This window comes from Balaenoptera acutorostrata, chromosome 15 (genome assembly GCF_949987535.1).
Source record: "Balaenoptera acutorostrata chromosome 15, mBalAcu1.1, whole genome shotgun sequence".
Lineage (NCBI taxonomy): Eukaryota > Metazoa > Chordata > Mammalia > Artiodactyla > Balaenopteridae > Balaenoptera > Balaenoptera acutorostrata.
Window position 1 is genome coordinate 6,886,469 of NC_080078.1, and position 18,699 is coordinate 6,905,167.

Here is an 18,699-nt window from a genome sequence, read left to right on the forward strand (position 1 = left end):
TTATTAATTCAGGTCTATTGTGACATAATTTACATACAGTAAAATTTATCCTTTTTAGGTATTACAGCTCAATGAGTTTTAAAGGGTATAGGGCTGTGTATCCACCATTACAGTCAAGACAAAGAATATTCCAGTACCCTGCGTTCTTTCATGCCACTTTGTAGTCAATACTGTCCTCCCATTTCCAACTTTTGGCAATGACCGCTCTGAATTCTGTCCCTATACTTTTGCCTTCTCCAGATTGTCACATAAATGGAATTGTACAGTATGTAGCCTTTTGAGTTTGCCTTCTTTCACTTAGCAAAGTACTTTTGAGATTTGTCCACATCTTTATGTGTATTGGTAGCTGATTCCTTTTTACTGCTGGGTAGTATTCATTGTATGGATGTACCATGACTTGTTGACCCACTCACCAGTTGATCAGCTGAGGGACAATTTTTCCCTCTGTTTTGGATAATTATGAATAAAGTTGCTATGAACATTAGTGTACAAATTTGTGTGAGAACATGTTTTCATTTCTCTGGAATAAATACCTAGCAGTGGTATTATTGGGTCATATGGTACATATGTATTTACATGTATTAGAAATTGTCAAAATGTTTTTCAAAGTGGTCATACTATTTTTCATCCCCATCAGCGAAGTGTGAGAGTTTTAGTTGCTCTGCATCCTCACCAATTCTTGGTATTGTAGTGGTATCTCACTGTGGTTTTAATCTGCATTTTCCTAATGACTATTAATTTTGAACTTCATTTCATGTCATTATTTGTCATCTGTATCTCTTCTTTGATAAAATATCTGTTCAAATCTTTTGTACAATTTTTTTAAAATAAATGATTTATTTATTGATTGATTTTTGGCTGCGTTGGGTCTTCGTTGCTGTGCGCAACCTTTCTCTAGTTGCAGTGAGCAAGGGTTAATCTTCATTGCGGAGCACCGGCTCTAGGTGCACGGGCTTCAGTAGTTGTGGCTCATGGGCTCAGTAGCTTTGGCTCACGGGCTCAGTAGTTGTGGCTCGTGGGCTCAGTAGTTGTGGCTCACGGGCTGTAGGGCGCAGGCTCAGTAGTTGTGGCACATGGGCTTAGTTGCTCCGCAGCATGTGGGATCTTCCCGGACCAGGGCTCAAACCTGTGTCCCCTGAATTGGCAGGAGGATTCTTAACCACTGCACCACCAGGCAAGCCCCTCCAATTTTTAAAAGTTGGAATTTTTGTTATTGAGTACCAAGAGATCTTAACATATTGTGGTTACAAGTTCTTTATCAGATGTGTGTTTGCAAGTATTTTCTCTAGCCTGTAGATGATCTTTTTTATTCGAGGATGTGAATACCAGATTTCTATGATGCTCAAATCTCTTATATAAAATGACGTAGGTATTTGCATATAACCTACACATTTGTATAGAAATATAGATGATATACAATATTACATTGGTTTCAGATGTACCACATAGTGTTTTGACATTTGCATACATTATGAAATGATCACCATGATAAGTCTAGTAACCATCTGTCTTCATACAAAATTCTTACAATATTATTGAACATATTCCTTACGCTGTGTATTACATCCCCATGACTTACTTTATAACTGTAGATTTGTACTTCTTAATCCCCTGTACCTCTTTTGCCCTCATCCCCAACCTTCTCCCCTCTGATAACCACCCATTTCTTCTCTGTTTCTGTGAGTCTGTTTTCATTTGTTTTGTTTGTTTTATTTTTTATATTCCACATATAAGTGAGTTCATATGGTGTTAGTTTCTCTCTGGCTTACTTCACTTGGCATAATACGCTCTACATGCACCCACGTTGCCACAAATGGCAAGATTTCATTTTTTTTATGCCTGAGTAATATTCCATTGTTTATATATACCACATCTTCTTTATTCATCTACTGATGGGCACTTAGGTTGCTTCCATATCTTGGGTACTGTAAATAATGCTGCATGAACATAGGGGTGCATATACCTTTTCATATTAGTGTTTTTGTTTTCTTCAGATAAATACCCAGAAGTGAAGTTGCTGTATCATATGGCAGTTCTAGTCTTAATTTTTTGAGGAATCTCCATACTGTTTTCCATAGTGGCTGTACCAATTTACATTCCCAACAACAGGGCACGGTGGGTTTCCTTTTCTCTACGTCCTCCAACACTTGTTATTTGTTGTCTTCTTGATGACAGCCATTCTGACAGGTGTGAGGCGGTAGTTCATTATGGTTTCAATTTGCATTTCCCTGATGGTTAGCGATGTTGAGCGTCTTTTCATGTGTCTGTTGGCCTTCGGTGGGCTACCCGGAGGGTTGGGAGTGGGCGCTGGGCTGTGGTGGGCGGGGAGCTTCAGGCCACAGGGACAGGCGGCGGGACCCCCCGGGGTGGGGAAGAGGGCTCCGGCGGGCTGGGGACTGGGAACTGTGTCAGGGTCGGGCCAGGGGGCGAGCCCGAGGGTGCGTGCGGCTGGACTGGGGAAGGAGGGCTCTGGGGTCGCCGAGGGGCAGAAGGACGGGGTGAGCGCGTTCTCGCGACCCGCTGCTGGATCGCAGTGGGGTGGGGAGGGGATAGTCACGGGGGAGGGAGGGTCCTGAGGACGGTCTGGGGAGGGTTGAGCTCCGGTCCAGCTGCTGTCCGGGCTGCTGGGCCAGCTGCAGTGGGCGGGGGCGGGGCTGAGGGACCCAGCACGAAGGGGTTGGGGGTCTTGGACGTGGGTTGGGTCACAACTCTCTCCTCCTCCCGCGACCCCCACAGCGTCTCCCAGGATGCTCTTCTCTCCGGCGGGGCTGGCGTCCTCTGCAGACGGACCTCCAGGGACCCCCTTGGGGGGCGCCCGGTTCAAGATTCTTTTCTACAACACTTTACTTCATTGTCACCGTTGTAATAACAATCTGAATCTTGTTCCTTTGTACACGACTTGCTCTTACTTGGAAAGTTCTTAGGATTTTCTTTGTCTTTGATGTTCTTTCATTATAATGCATCTACATGTTTCTCTTATTTCTTTGGTACACATGGGCCCGTGCAATCAGGCCATTTCTCTTTTTAAATTAAATAATTAAGTAACTTTAGTAAATTATGGGAGATTAGTTTCTATTTGTATCAGTCAGGGCAGGAGACAGATGACATTCTCAAATTGAGGGAACGGAGGAGAGTTTAATAAAGGAACCATTTCTGAAGGAATGGGGAGGATTATGGGACGCCGACAAGGGAGGTGGGGCATCTTGGGCTAGCAAGAGTGCAGTCCTTGTTGCCCATTTGCCTGAAGGAGCAAAGAGAGGGAACAATTACCAGAAACTGGAAGAAGTAGCCCTAGTTGTAGGGAGAAGGCCTTTGGTGGAGGAAAACAGCAGCCCAAGGTGATTCAGCAAGGAGGGGATCTCTTCCCCTCGATCAGCAGGTGTCTCCCATTGGCAGGTCCCAATAGGAAACCAGAGGGCAAAGGCACCTGGGTGACGTGGTCCAAAGGAATCACCCTCCTGGGGCTGAGTAACATTCCATTGTATATATACACCACGTCTTCTTTATCCATTCATCTGTCAAAGGACATTTATTTTATTTTTTTATTTATTATTTTAAAAGGTGAAGAGGACACTTTTAAAAAAAAATTTATTTACTTTCTTGACTTTACAAGTTTCAAAAAACTATATGCATTTTTGCCTTTTGAGTTGAAAGGCAAAAACTGTGAATAAATTTTTTAAAGTGTCTTTTGTTCTTATAAAAGAAATCTGGAAGAAACTGAAGCTGACACAGGCATCATTTAAGACCCAAGATGTGAAGGTGTGGGTGTGACTGTGACAGGTTGTACCTTATTAAGGGAAAAGAACTCTCTCGCACAAGAATGGAGAGTGGGGTTCCGCATATATGTGAGACCATACGATACTTGTCTTCCTCTGTCTGACTTATTTCACTTAGCATACTGCTGTCAAAGTCCATCCAGGTTGTTGCAAATAGCAAGATTTCCTTCTGTTTTATGGATTAATAATATTCCATTATGTATATACACCACATTTTCTTTATTCATCCATTGATGGACACTTAGGTTGTTTCTATATCTTGGCTATTGTAAATAGTACTGTATGAACATGGAGGTGAGATCTTTTTTTTTTTTTTTTTTTTTATTTATTTTTGGGTGTGTTGGGTCTTCGTTTCTGTGCGAGGGCTTTCTCTAGTTGCGGTGAGCCGGGGCCACTCTTCATCGCGGTGCGCGGGCCTCTCACTGTCGCGGCCTCTCTTGTTGCGGAGCACAGGCTCCAGACGCGCAGGCTCAGTAGTTGTGGCTAACGGGCTCAGTTGCTTCGCGGCATGTGGGATCTTCCCAGACCAGGGCTCGAACCCGTGTCCCCTGCATTGGCAGGCAGACTCTCAACCACTGCGCCACCAGGGAAGCCCTGGAGGTGAGATCTTTTTGAGTTAGTGTTTTCCTTTCCTTCAGGTAAATACCCAGGAGTAGAATTGCTGAATCATATCAGTAATCTCTTATTTGACTGAAGTTTGACTTTTGTTGTTCTTTTAGAAAGTCAGCTGTATTTCCTGGGTTATCACGTATTTGAAATGTTGGTCTGTTGCCTTCACAGCTGTGTAATACTTTAGCTGAGTGTAAAATTCTTTTTTTTTTTTTTTAGGACACCTTTCTCTTTAATGAGATTGTTCAGATGTGCAAGGGATTACAGGCATTTGTGATCACAGTAAGTGTCCTGAGGTTGGAACCACACAACAGACCAGAAAAAAAAGATGCCCATTCATGCTCTTCATCCTCCTTCAATATTAATAAAATGTAATGGAGAGTCCCTACCTTTTGTTGAACTCATAATTGAGTTTTAGCATTTTAATGATTATTCTTTATGATTTGTAGGGGCCACATGGCCCATAATGCACAATTAGAGGTAAGGTGCCCTTTCCAGGGTCATTGGCGCTATGCAACTTTTGTAAATATGACTGGTACATTACACTTTTATTATTCAATTAGCTTTGGCAATCAGGAACTTAAGACATAATTGAATCACGTCAAGTACATGTACATTGCACGTGAATCCAAGAAAAGAATGTGATGAGTACACCACAAGTTTAATTCAGGATTATCTAATTGTTTTATCCTAAAATACAGTTCCTCTCATCTCACTGGAACCCACACACTAAATTAAGGACTTCTGGCTGCCAGAATTCATTTGTGTTCTTGGATTTTCACTTTGAAAACTTCCAAAGGAGACAAGGAATCCTGCTGATAGCAGAGTAAGCCTCAGCTATGGAAGTCAAACTGGTGATAAATATGAAGAAAACCGTCATCAGTTTTAATGAATACAAATAGCATAATGCCTGGACCAGGGGAGTCCAGAGAAATGTTCAGCGTAGTTCGTGGGTGGAATTCAACAATTTTTTTTTTCACACATACACACTGTATTTTATTTTTACAAGAGATAAATAGACTGACACCAAGCATTGTAAATGGATGACCACAACAAAAGCAACAATGACTGCAATTACCAAACACGAAACACCCTCATACTATGTCATAATATTGACATTCAGTCCAGTAATCCTCCACTGTAACAGCTCCTTTACTTTGCAGTGAAAATTGATTTACATATTTTTTGCCTCTGAGTCCTTGTGGGATTTTTTTTTTTTTAATTCAAACAGAAAGTCACAAAAATTACAATCATCCTCATCAGTTCACTCGGTCCCATGTAATTAATTTTTTTCATCTTGATCTTTTGTTAGCACTTTTATGAGTTCATCAGTTTTCCATTAGAGTTCTGAAAATGCTTATTCATTCAGTTCAGCAGTATAGTTAGTTACCAGAAACCTGTACTTGTCAGAGTCTTTTCCATGAATTCCTTGAAGATGTGAGTGTAAAATTCTTGGGTGTTTTTGGTTTTTTTTTTTTTATAGTTTGTGGGCTTTGCAAGCATTGTTCCACTGTCTTCTAGTGGTCAATGTTGTTGTTTATTAATCTAAGTCAATCTAAAATTTTCTCTTATAGGTGACTTAAACCTGTTTTGCTTAAATGCCCAAAGGATTCTTTCTTTATTTTTAAATGTCAGTGATTTTACAAGTGATGCCCTCATGTTGGCTCTTTTGTGTCAATTTTTTTTTTTTGGTACGCATGTAATAATACAGATTTCAATCATGTGAAAGAAAAATGGTTTGAATTAGAATAAGCTGAAAAATCCACAATTGTGTGAAATATGACATGGATTCAGCTCTGAAGTACAGAAACAAATAAACATAACCCAGGAGCTTAAACAAATTAGAGAAAAATTGTGTGTCTCACATAAGGAGAAGTCTGGAAGAAGGCAGCCTGGGGGCGGGGGCACAGCAGACCTGTGATCCCAGTAGGAACGCTGGCTCCCTGTAACTTTCCTTTCAGCCAAACTTAGCATTTGCTCTGTTTCCTATGGTCACAAGATGTCTGCTCCCTCCCAGCACCAGAGCTGCATCTTAGGAGGTCAGGAAAAGAAAGAGAAAAGGGCAAAAGCCAAGTCTCTCTGCCTGTTAAAGAACTTTCCTGAAGCCCAACTCAGAAATGTCATTGGCTTGAAGTATGTCACATGGCAATCCCTAGTTGCAAGAAAGTCTGGGAAATGTGACTCTTTCACCAGCCACTTTTGGCGGGGGCGGTTCACATGCAAACTCTATTTATTTTATTTATTTATTTTTTTAACATCTTTATTGGAGTATAATTGCTTTACAATGGTGTGTTAGTTTCTGCTTTATAACAAAGTGAATCAGCTCTACGTATATATATATCCGCATATCTCTTCCCTCTTGCGTCTCTCTCCTTCCCACCCTCCCTATCCCACCCCTCTAGGTGGTCACAAAGCACTGAGCTGATCTCCCTGTGCTATGCTGCTGCTTCCCACTAGCTATCTATTTTACGTTTGGTAGTGTATATATGTCCATGCCATTCTCTCACTTTGTCCCAGCTTACCCTCCTCCCTCCCTGTGTCCTCAAGTCCATTCTCTAGAGGTCTGTGTCTTTATTCCCGTCCTGCCCCTAGGTTCTTCATGACCTTTTTTTTTTTTATTCCATATATATGTGTTAGCATACGGTATTTGTTTTTCTCTTTCTGACTTACTTCACTCTGTATGACAGACTCTAGGTCCATCCACCTCACTACAAATAACTCAATTTCGTTTCTTTTTATGGCTGAGTAATATTCCATTGTATATATGTGCCACATCTTCTTTATCCATTCATCTGTCGATGGACACTTACGCTGCTTCCATATCTTGGCAATTGTAAAGAATGCTGCTATGAACACAGGGGTGCATGTATCTTTTTAAATTAGTGTTTTGAGTTTTTTTTCAGATATATATGCAGGATTGGAATTGCTGGGTCATAGGGTAGTTCTATTTTTAGTTTGTTTGTTTGTTTGTTTTTGAGAAACCTCCATACTGTTTTCCACAGTGGCTGCACCAGTTTACGTTCCAACAGTGTACAAGGGTTCCCTTTTCTCTACATCCTCACCAATATTTGTTATTTGTGTTCCTTTTGATGATAGCCATTCTGACAGGTGTGAGTTGGTATCTCATTGTGGTTTTGATTTGCATTTCCCTGATGATTAGTAATGTTTAGCATTTTTTCATGTGCCTGTTGGCCATCTGCATTTCCTCTCTGGAAAAATGTCTATTCAGTTCTGCCCATTTTTTAATCAGGTTGTTTGGGTTTTTTGGTGTTTTTTTATGTTGAGCTCTATGAGCTAATATGTTGGATATTAATCCCGTATTAATCATTTCATTTGCAAATATTTTCCCCCGTTTAGTGGGTTGTCTTTTCACTTATAAAACTCCTAGAGGAAAACATAGGCAAAACACTCTTTGACATAAATTGCAGCAATTTTTTTTTAGATCCATCTCCTAAAGTAAATGAAATAAAAGCAAAAACAAACAAATGGGACCTGATTGAACTTAGAGAAAATAGTGAGAAAAAAACATTTGTAGAGATAGTAGCTGAGAATTCCCCAGAAATAATTAAAGACCTAATGAGGGGCATCTATCTATTGTTTCAAAGATCCCAACAAAGCCAAAGAATTTCTTGAAAATTCCATATCTAATCACAGTTGATTGAACATATAGAAAAATCAAATGAAAAATAAGAGAAGACAAAAATTACCAATGCCAGGAAGGAAATCGAGGCTATCACTACAGACTCTGCAAGCATCAAAAGTATAATAAGGAAATACTACAAACAGCTCCATGCACATTAATTTGACATCTTAGATGGGATAAACCAATTCATTAAAAAGCACAAACTATTACAACTCACCTAATATGCAATAGGTAACTGAATAGCACCATAATTATTAAAAGAAATGGAAACAACTCAACCAATTGCAATTGTGTGTATCTTATTTGAATCCTGATTCAGACAAACCTAGTATAAAAAGATAAACCATGCAAACAGTAACAAAGAAAGTTGGTATAGACCTTAAGGCAAATATCATTTCTAGAAATAAGAAAGGTTTCTTCATAATGATAATAAGTTCAGTTTGCCAGGGATATGTCATTTATTATATTGCTATAATTATTATATTGCTATAATTATGTTGATATAATTCTAAATAGCAATATGGTATTAAATAAATAAAGTGAACTTCAAAATGTGCACATACTCAGAGAAATAAATTCACAGTTGTTCTGGGAGATTTGTATACATGTCTCTCAGTAATTGGTAAAATAAGTAGACAAAAGATTATGTTATATGTAAGTAAGTGATGATGTAAGAGATTTGAACAGCATGATTTAAAAACCATCCTATTTATGGGACTTCCCTGGCAGTCCAGTGGTTAAGACTCTGAGCTTCTACTGCAGGGGGCGTAGGTTCGATCCCTGGCCGGGAACCAAAATAAAAACCATCCTATTTAGACAATAAAGCTATCAGTTGCAGAATATACATGTGGAACATTTACAAAATTGATTGTATACTGGGCCAAAAAGTGAGTCTCATCAAATCTCAAGAGATTTAAATTATATGAAATGTGTTTTCTGGTCACATGGCAATTACATTAGAAATCAATAACAAAAATATTATTAATGGAACGGTATATCATGTTCATAGTATCTAATTTGAAACCAAAATGAACTACAAATTCAATATAATCACAATTAAAATCCCAAAAGGAATTTCTTTTTTTGTAATTCCACAGATTGATTAAAAGATTCATATGGAAGCACAAAAGATCAAAAACTGCCAAAGCCCTTTTAAAGAAAAGTGGAGTGAACATGGGTCAGGGACCTAAAAAATGTAGGTCTTGTCCACCAGAAATCCAGAATTATTACAAAATGATAGTAATGAAGACTGGGTGGGTGGTATTGGTGCTGGTAGAGACAAATTCACTAAACAGAATAGAGAGCCCCCAAGCAGATGGACATATGGACACCTGATTTATGACAAAGATGCACAGCAGAGCTATGGGGAAAGGATGAACTCAGCCAGCAGTGCCAGCTCAACCAGGTTCCAAATATCCAAGGCTTAAAAAATTAGTGTTCTCTTGTAAATAATCAGAGAAATTCAAATTAAAACCGCGTGAGCCACTAGTACACACCCATAATTTTTGCCAAATATTTAAAAATGATGATATCAAATGCTGGCAAGAATGTGGAACAACAAGAAACTGCTGGTAAAAGAGTAAACAGGTAAAACCACGTTTTAAAAATCGGTAGAATCCAGTAAGTCAAAGACACACCTACTCTCTGATCAGCAAAACCACTGCCAGATGACACCCTACAGAAACACACGCTCATATGGACTCAAAAGTTACATGCAAACCTGTTACATATAGGATGGATAAACAACAAGATCCTACCATATAGCACAGGGGACTATATTCAGTATCCTGTGATAAACCATAATGGAAAAGAATATGAAAAAGAATGTAGGGGCTTCCCTTGTGGCGCAGTGGTTGAGAATCTGCCTGCTAATGCAGGGGACACGGGTTCGAGCCCTGGTCTGGGAAGATCCCACATGCCGCGGAGCAACTAGGCCCGTGAGCCACAACTACTGAGCCTGCGCGTCTGGAGCCTGTGCTCCGCAACAAGAGAGGGCGCGACAGTGAGAGGCCCGCGCACCGCGATGAAGAGTGGCCCCCGCTTGCCACAACTAGAGAAAGCCCTCGCACAGAAACGAAGACCCAACACAGCCAAAAATAAATAAATAAATAAATAAATAAATAGAATACCATGGCCAAAAATTAAAAAAAAGAAAAGAAAAAGAATGTATATATATGTGTGTGTGTGTGTGTGTGTGTGTGTGTGTGTGTATAACTGAGTCACTTTGCTGTACAGCAGAAATTAACACAGCATTGTAAACCATCTGTACTTCATGGGATCTTAGTTCCCCAACCAGGGATGGAACCCGTGCCCCCTGCAGTGGAAGCGGAGTCCTAACCTCTAGACTGCCAGGGAATTCCCCCTATGGTAGCAAATTTTTTTTTTAATTTATTTATTTATTTGTTTATGGCTGTGTTGGGTCTTCGTTTCTGTGCGAGGGCTTTCTCCAGTTGCGGCAAGCGGGGGGCCACTCTTCATCGCGTTGCGCGGGCCTCTCACTATCGCGGCCTCTCTCGTTGCGGAGCACAGGCTCCAGACGCGCAGGCTCAGTAGTTGTGGCTCACGGGCCCAGTTGCTCCACGGCATGTGGGATCTTCCCAGACCAGGGCTCGAACCGGTGTCCCCTGCATTGGCAGGCAGATTCTCAACCACCGCGCCACCAGGGAAGCCCAATTTTTTTTTTTTTAAGTTTCATTTTATTTATTTTATTTATGGCTGTGTTGGGTCTTCGTTTCTGTGCGAGGGCTTTCTCTAGTTGTGGCAAGCGGGGGCCACTCTTCATCATGGTGCGCGGGCCTCTCACTATCGCGGCCTCTCTTGTTGCGGAGCACAGGCTCCAGACGCGCAGGCTCAGCAATTGTGGCTCACGGGCCCAGCCGCTCCGCGACATGTGGGATCTTCCCAGACCAGGGCTCGAACCCCTGTCCCCTGCATTGGCAGGCAGATTCTCAACCACTGCGTCACCAGGGAAGCCCAGTAGCAATTTTTATAGCAGTCTTATCCACAGTAGAATGTAAAAATATAGTGTGATACAATCATACAACGAAAGACCATATGACAATGGAAATGGATGAGCTACAATTACATGAGAGAACGTGGATGAATCTTAAATATATAATACTGAATAGAGAAGCCAGACACAGTGGAATTCGTAGAGTATGTTTTCATTTATATGAAGCTGAAAATCAGGCAAAACTCACATGCATTGTTTAGGAATGCCTAATAAGTTGGCAAAATGAGGGCATAAATATTATAAAAGTTAGAATCATGGGTACACCTAGAATAATGGGAGAGAGAGAGGGAGTTGTAACCGTGGAGAGACACGGTACCAGAGGGCTTCTGGACTGAGGGTCATGTTCTCATTCTTATTTTGGGTGGACGTTATATGGGTGACCATTTTATAACAATTTGTTAAATTGTTTTATGCATTTGCTCTATGTTTTGTTATAGTTTATAATAAAATTTTAAGTTATGTGCACTCATTAATATATATATATATATACACATGCAATAATTGTAAGTTGTGTTAAAATAATTAGGAGAATGGGAATGAGGATTTCTGGAATTTTTCCAATGCCAAAATAATACTGGGTTCCTTTCTGGCCCCAAGAGGAAAACATAACTGTACTGTGGAGGGATCAGGCGTTTCTCCTTTTACCCAGGGGTCACTCTTATCATCACTAATGGTAAACAATCAGATACTTTGCATCCTCCGATGTGCTGCAAACAGAATTTAACATCACTCATGCAAATGCTTAAGTTAAATCTATCAAGCCTTTAACTCTAAATTCCAGTTTATGGGAAATATAAGAAATAGAGGACAAACTAAATGCCATCATAAGGAAGCAATCAGAAATATCCAAAGGTGGAACATTTGACAGGACAAAATGGCCCTGGCGTTTCCATACGTCAGGGTCAAGAAAAGAAAGGACTGGCCTGCATTTAAAAAAAAAATCAAGGGACAAAACACCAGATCCTGGAATGGATTTGGCTTTGAAAACACAATTGTATAAACTCTTGAAGGACAACTGAGCAAATTTGATTATGAACTGGATATTAGATGCAAAGAATCTACTTTTGGTTATGTTTAAAGATATTCTGTTTTTTTTAAAGGTTTATACTGAAATATTTGGGGGTGGAACATGATGTCTGTAATTCACTTGAAAATACTTAAGTATGTGAAAGTAAAGTAAAAAGTAACATGTCTCTATGCTAATGGGAATGTGATGGAAATAAGGCTATTGAGAAGGAAGATGATTTAGGAGGGAGAGGGGAAAATTGGTCGAGTGATGTTCTATTTTTTTAAAGCGTGTTGGATTTGTTTTTAATTTTTATTTATTTTATTTTATTTATTTATTCATGGCTGGGTTGGGTCTTCGTTTCTGTGCAAGGGCTTTCTCCAGTTGCGGCAAGCGGGGGCCACTCTTCATCGCGGTGTGCGGGCCTCTCACTATCGCGGCCTCTCCTGTTGCGGAGCACAGGCTCCAGATGCGCAGGCTCATAAGTTGTGGCTCACGGGCCCAGCTGCTGCGCGACATGTGGGATCCTCCCAGACCAGGGCTCGAACCCGTGTCCCCTGCATTGGCAGGCAGATTCTCAACCACTGCGCCACCAGGGAAGCCGAAGAGTGATGTTCTTGAATAGGCAAGAGGGGATGAGGTTTAGGGCTAAAGTGGAAGGACCAATTGTAGATGGGAGCATGGAAAGTTTTTGCTTCGTTTTGTCCAAGAAAATAGGTTAAGTCATCAGCTGAGTGTGAGGATGAGGAAGGTTTCAGGAGAGAGAAGTACGGTGGGATGAGTGCAGTGGTTCTCAACCTTCAGTGCGCATGAGTCATCTGGAGGGCTTGTGGAAACACAGACTGAGCTCCTCCCCAGGATTTCTGATTCAGTAGGTCTGGGGTGGGGCCTGAGAAGCTGTATGTCTAACAAGCTCCCAGGTGATACTGATGCTGCCGGTCTGGGGATCACATTCTGAGGACCACCGTGATTATTGTGCAGCATTAGGCCCCCTTGAGGCTTTAAAGTGAGAACATTCAGTGTGGTTGAACTTCTTCTCCAAGCATGTTCAGCTGCAGAGGTGTAGTGGAAAAAGAGGCAGAGGGTGGCATGAGACAGAGATGATCACCAAGATCGTCACAGAGCTGGCTCCATATTGTTTGGACTCCGCCCGCATGACACTGCCTCAGAAACACCTTCCTCCTCATCGTCGTCTTGAACTTTCACGTTACTTTTTCTCACAAAAGTTTTCATTCTTCGGAGTCGTATGTATATTTATTTTGTTACTTGTTTCTGAGTCTTTTCACCAGAGTTTATGCACCACAAAACAGGAATCCTTTTTTCTTGTTGGTCACTGCTATTTTCCTAGAACCTAGAACACTGCCTGGACATCACAGGTGCTTAATAAATATTTACTGATGAAAAGTAGAAAGAAAGAAAAGAAAAAGAAAGAGAGAGAGAGAGAGAGAGAGAGGGAGAGAGAGTGGGGGAGAGAGAGAGAGAGAGAGGGAGGGAGAGAGAGAGAGAGAGAGAGAGAAAGAAAGAAAGAAAGAAAAGAAAGAAAAAGAAAAAAAGAAAGAAAACAAGGAAGGAAGGACAGAAAGAGGGAGGAAGGAAGAAAGAGACAAGGAAATACGAATCACTATACAAGAAACTAAATCACAGTATTAGTTTTGACTATGATGAGAAAAATATACAATTATAAAAATATATAATTATAAAATATATTAGACACAGATTACTATGTCTAAAATTAATGTAAATACATTAGAAAGATGGGAAGTGGGGGCTAGCTAGTTGCATTTTCTTTTCCTGAAGACAGTGTTTCCCAAATTCCCTGTTTGGACCGTGAATAGGTTGTGGTCATTGGAACTTGGGCAGTGAAGATGCATACCATTTCCGTGCCTGGACATCAAACATCTCATGCAATCCTTTGTTCTCTCTGTCTCTGTCTCTGTCTCTCTGTCGCAGCTCATCAGTGGGCTGGGTGCAGAGGACAAGTAGTGACCTCTGGGGAGGCCCTAGGGGACAGTGGAGACATAGAATGAAAGGGACCTGGGTTCTCGAGTAGCAGCCTGGAGGACAGCAGTGTGGAAGGCTGCTCCCAGACACTGGCTGGACTTCAGGTGAGTTCAAAATAAACTTTTGTGTCAAACAGCCACTGAAATTCCAGGGCTATTTTTATTACTGCAAAAAAGAGAAATGTCAAAAAAGGGATTCATTAGGAACTACTAGTGTATCGTCTGTGTCCAATCAGGAGAAAGAAATCACACATTAATTGGAACAGGGAAAGTTAACATAAAGAATTATTAACTGTAGCAGAGTAAAGAGAATTCTAAAGAATACTGTAGCGATGAGGAAGAGAACCTGAATTCTGAAATAAATCTTTAGCTGATTTGCTCTAAAGTGATATTCATTCCACTGTTTATTCCATCTGCTGAATATTCTTAAAGAATATTTCCATTTGCAAGATATCTACTGGGTTCTTTGTAGGGTATAAAGAATTCAAAGTAACGTATACACTAATCAGAATAAAATTGACTCCAGGAGGGATCTGAGCTTCTGTTCCCACCTGGCAGCAAAACAGCAGGAAAAAATGGAGTGAAGAAATGCTGGTTGGCACTGCACTCCCCCACCCTAATGTCAGTAGTGCAAAGTGTGGACCTGAACTTCCCCCTTCATCTGGAGGCAACAAGGCCATGGGAATTGGTGCTCCACTTACTCCAGGGTGGCATCAGCAGGACCCAAAGGGAGCTGAGCATCCCTCCCCCACCTGGACCTACATGCTACACCTAAACAGGGTGACTGCCTGCTAAATAGACCTGGGGTCTCACAATATAATACCTAAGATGTCCAGTATACAGGAGAAAATCACTCATCATACCAAGAACCTGGACAATCACAACTTGAATGAGAAAAGACAATCACCCAGTGCCAACACCAAGATTACTCAGATGTTGGAATTATCTGATGAGGATTTGTAAAGCAGCCATCATGAGTGTCCATCCACAGACGAATGGATAAAGAAGGTGTGGTATATATATGTAATGGAATATTACTCAGCCATAAAAAAGAATGATATGATGCCATTTGCAGTAACATGGGTGGACCCAGAGATTATCATACTAAGTGAAGTGTCAGACAGAGAAAGACAAATACTGTATGATATCACTTATATGTGGAATCAAAAAAATACAAATGAACTTATTTACAAAACAGAAATAGACTCACAGGCATAGAAAACAAACTTATGGTTACTAAAGGGGAAAGGGGGAGAGGGATAAATTAGCTGGACTTTTCTCAAAAGCATGATAAGCAAGTGCTACAATTAGTCTGATGCCAACTTTACAGTTGAGTTCACAGAGATCATGATCACTGAATAACTGGCTAGCTTTTCTATTTTACCTTCCTACTCTTCAGATGCCTTCAAGACTTGTACTTGATGCTGGCTGCTTGGGATATATTTTATTTAAAATAATCGCTGTAGATATTGTCTGTTTTTCTTTTCTAAATGGGAGATAAGTCACAAGTCCTGTGATAGTTTTCTATTAGTTTAGTTTTCTATTCTTTTCCATTAGTCTTTTTTTTTGGCTGTGTTGTGTCTTTGTTGTTGCGCGTGGGCTTTCTCTAGTTGCAGCGAGCCGGGGCTACTCTTCGTTGTGGTGCGCGGGCTTCTCACTGTGGTGGCTTCTCATTGCGGTGGCTTCTCTTGTTGCGGAGCACGGGCTCTAGGCGCGCGGGCTTCAGTAGTTGTGGCACGCGGGCTCAGTCATTGTGGCTCGCAGGCTCTAGAGCTCAGGCTCAGTAATTGTGCTGCACGGGCTTAGTTGCACCGCGGCATGTGGGATCTTCCCGGACCAGGGCTCGAACCAGTGTCCCCTGCACTGGCAGGCAGATTCTTAACCACTGTGCCACCAGGGAAGCCCTGATTGTGGGTAACTTTTATTTTCACCTTTTTGCTTATGCATGTTTCCTAATGTTGCTACAATTCTTCTGTATTGTTTGGTTTTTAAAATAGATTTTAAAATGTTAACTGCCTTCATCAACAAACCTCCTCCATCTCTTTGCCCTAGGGATGCAGTTTCATCTAGGGACCCTACACAAAACCCATCATGCTTTCTTTTCCTTCCCATTTTTGCACCTTTTGGGCTCCAGTCTGCACTGTCCTAAGCTGCATCTAGTCCTAATGACAAAAGAATTAGATGTCACTATATTCCTTAACCCCAAGACTCAACTTGTTTCCTTTCCCCCTTACCTCCTCTGCCTTCATTTCTCCAAAACAAATAACCTCAAATCCATCCTCTAGAGTTGTATGGTTGAGGAGCTAAATGTGACTATTGACTTAAGAGAAAAACAGACATGAAACCCACCCCATCCCTTCCAAATTCCTGAATATTTTACTTCTTCCTTTTTTGGGGAGGGGTGGATGGGTGGGGGTGGTCTTCTCCTTTCACAATTTGTTTTTTTCCTTATCTCTACAAAGAAATACATAATACACCTCCACCACTCCCCTCAAAAATCCTGGATTCAGGTCATACCCACTGTTAATATCTAGCTACTTACTGTATATCTTGCATAACTTGCTTAACTTGTTTCTTCTGTAATGAAATTAATCATATCTACCTTATTTACATTACAAAGTGGTTGAGTTGGTAAATATAACCTGCAAAAGCTCTGAAGACATAAAATGCACATTACAAATTCTGGATGAGGCATGATTGTTTGTTCTTTTTCTCCTTCTCTTATTCTTCTACTTCCTGCCTCCTTTGATTACTAGTTCGGTTTTCTTCCTTTTCTGCTCTTTCTCCTTTCCTCTTTCTCCCTCCTCACCAATCTCTTTTCTTATTTATTTATTTATAAAAATTGAAGTATAGTTGATTTACAATATTGTGTTAGTTTCCAGTATAGAGCAAAGTGATTCAGTTACACATGTATAGTATATATCTATATTCTTTTTTAAAATTCTTTTCCATTATAGTTTATTACAAGATATTGAATATAGTTCCCTGTGCTATACAGTAAATCCTTGTTGTTTATTTTATATATGGTAGTGTGCCTCTGTTAATCCCATACTCCCAGTTTATCCCTCCCCGCCCCCTTCCCCTTTGGTAACCATAGTTTGTTTTCTATGTCTGTGAGTCTGTTTCTGTTTTGTAAATAAGTTCATTTGTACTATTTTTTTGATTCCACATATGAGTGGTGTCATATAATATTTGTCTTTCTCTGACTTACTTCACTTAGTATGATAATCTCTAGGTCCATCCATGTTGCTGAAAATGGCATTATTTCATTTTTTTATGGCTGAGTAGTATTGCATTTATGTATGTATATATACATACATAAATGTATATATATCTTCTTTATCCGTTCATCTGTTGATGGACACTTAGGTTGCTTCCACATCTTGGCTATTGTGAACAGTGCTGCTATGAACGTTGGGGTGTATGTATCTTTTCTTTTTTTTTTCCATGTTTAAAAATACATTTTAATATGAGAAATAAACTACATCAAAATAACAATAGTGGGGCTTCCCTGGTGGCGCAGTGGTTAAGAATCCGCCTGCCAATGCAGGGGACACGAGTTCGAGCCCTGGTCCAGGAAGATCCCATATGCTGCAGAGAAACTAAGCCCTTGCACCACAACTACTGAGCCTGTGTGCCACAACTGCTGAAGCCCACGCACCTAGAGCCCGTGCTCCACCACAAGAGAAGGCACCACAATGAGAAGCCTGCGCACAACAACGAAGAGTAGCCCCCGCTCGCCACAATTAGAGAAAGCCCACACGCAGCAATAAAGACCCAACACAGCCAAAAATAAATAAATAAAAAATAAATTAATTAAAAATAATAATAATAGTGATTGTAGTTGAGGTCTTGGGACTGTTGGTGCCTTTTCTCCTAATTTCTAAGTCTTTTTTTATTACAATTTTTTTTTTTTTTTAATGAGGATCTTGAATCAGATGCGTATGTTTGATTGATTCATTGATTGATTGATTTTTGACTGTGTTGGGTCTTCGTTTCTGTGCGAGGGCTTTCTCCAGTTGTGGCAAGCGGGGGCCACTCTTCATCGCGATGCGCGGGCCTCTCTCGTTGCAGAGCACAGGCTCCAGACGCGCAGGCTCAGCAGCTGTGGCTCACGGGCCCAGCCGCTCTGCGGCATGTGGGATCTTCCCAGGCCAGGGCTCGAACCCGTGTCCCCTGCATTAGCAGGCAGATTCTCAACCACTGCGCCACCAGGGAAGCCCCTAAGTCTTTTATAATATGAACAAATTTATTTTTTTTCACATGTATAAGAATTTTATTGTTGCATTGTTTTTTAAAATTTTTATTGGAGTATAGTTTTTATTGGAGTATAGATTTACAATGTTGTGTTAGTTTCTGCTGTACAGCAAAATGAATCAGTTATACATATACATATATCCACTCTTTTTTAGATTCTTTTTCCATATAGGTCATTACAGAGTATTGAGTAGAGTTCCCTGTGCTATACAGTAGGTCCTTAATAGTTATCTATTTTATATATGGTAGTGTGTATATGTCAATCCCAATCTCCCAATTTATCCCTCCCCCACTTTCCCTCCTGGTAACCATAAGTTTGTTTCTACATCTGTGACTCTATTTCTGTAGATAAGTTCATTTGTATCATTTTTTTAGAATCCACATATAAGCGATAG

The 18,699-nt window shown here is 40.6% G+C and overlaps 1 protein-coding gene across 11 annotated transcripts in view; it reads left to right on the forward strand.

Moving 5' to 3' along the window:
• Positions 1 to 18,699, forward strand: part of MBLAC1 (metallo-beta-lactamase domain containing 1) — a 68,048-nt gene that overhangs the window by 40,381 nt on the left and 8,968 nt on the right. For 4 of the 11 annotated variants that reach the window (XM_057528688.1, XM_057528687.1, XM_028167566.2 and 1 more), the window contains exons 2-3: positions 4,605 to 4,667; positions 13,998 to 14,152. The exons of 3 other annotated variants lie outside the window; for them this stretch is intronic. The gene's annotated coding sequence lies outside the window, so the exon portion shown is untranslated. Of the gene's footprint in view, positions 1 to 4,604; positions 4,668 to 13,997; positions 14,153 to 14,573; positions 17,524 to 18,699 lie in introns of those variants that run through there. 4 more of the 11 variants (XM_028167567.2, XM_057528690.1, XM_057528689.1 and 1 more) reach the window with 3 other exon arrangements.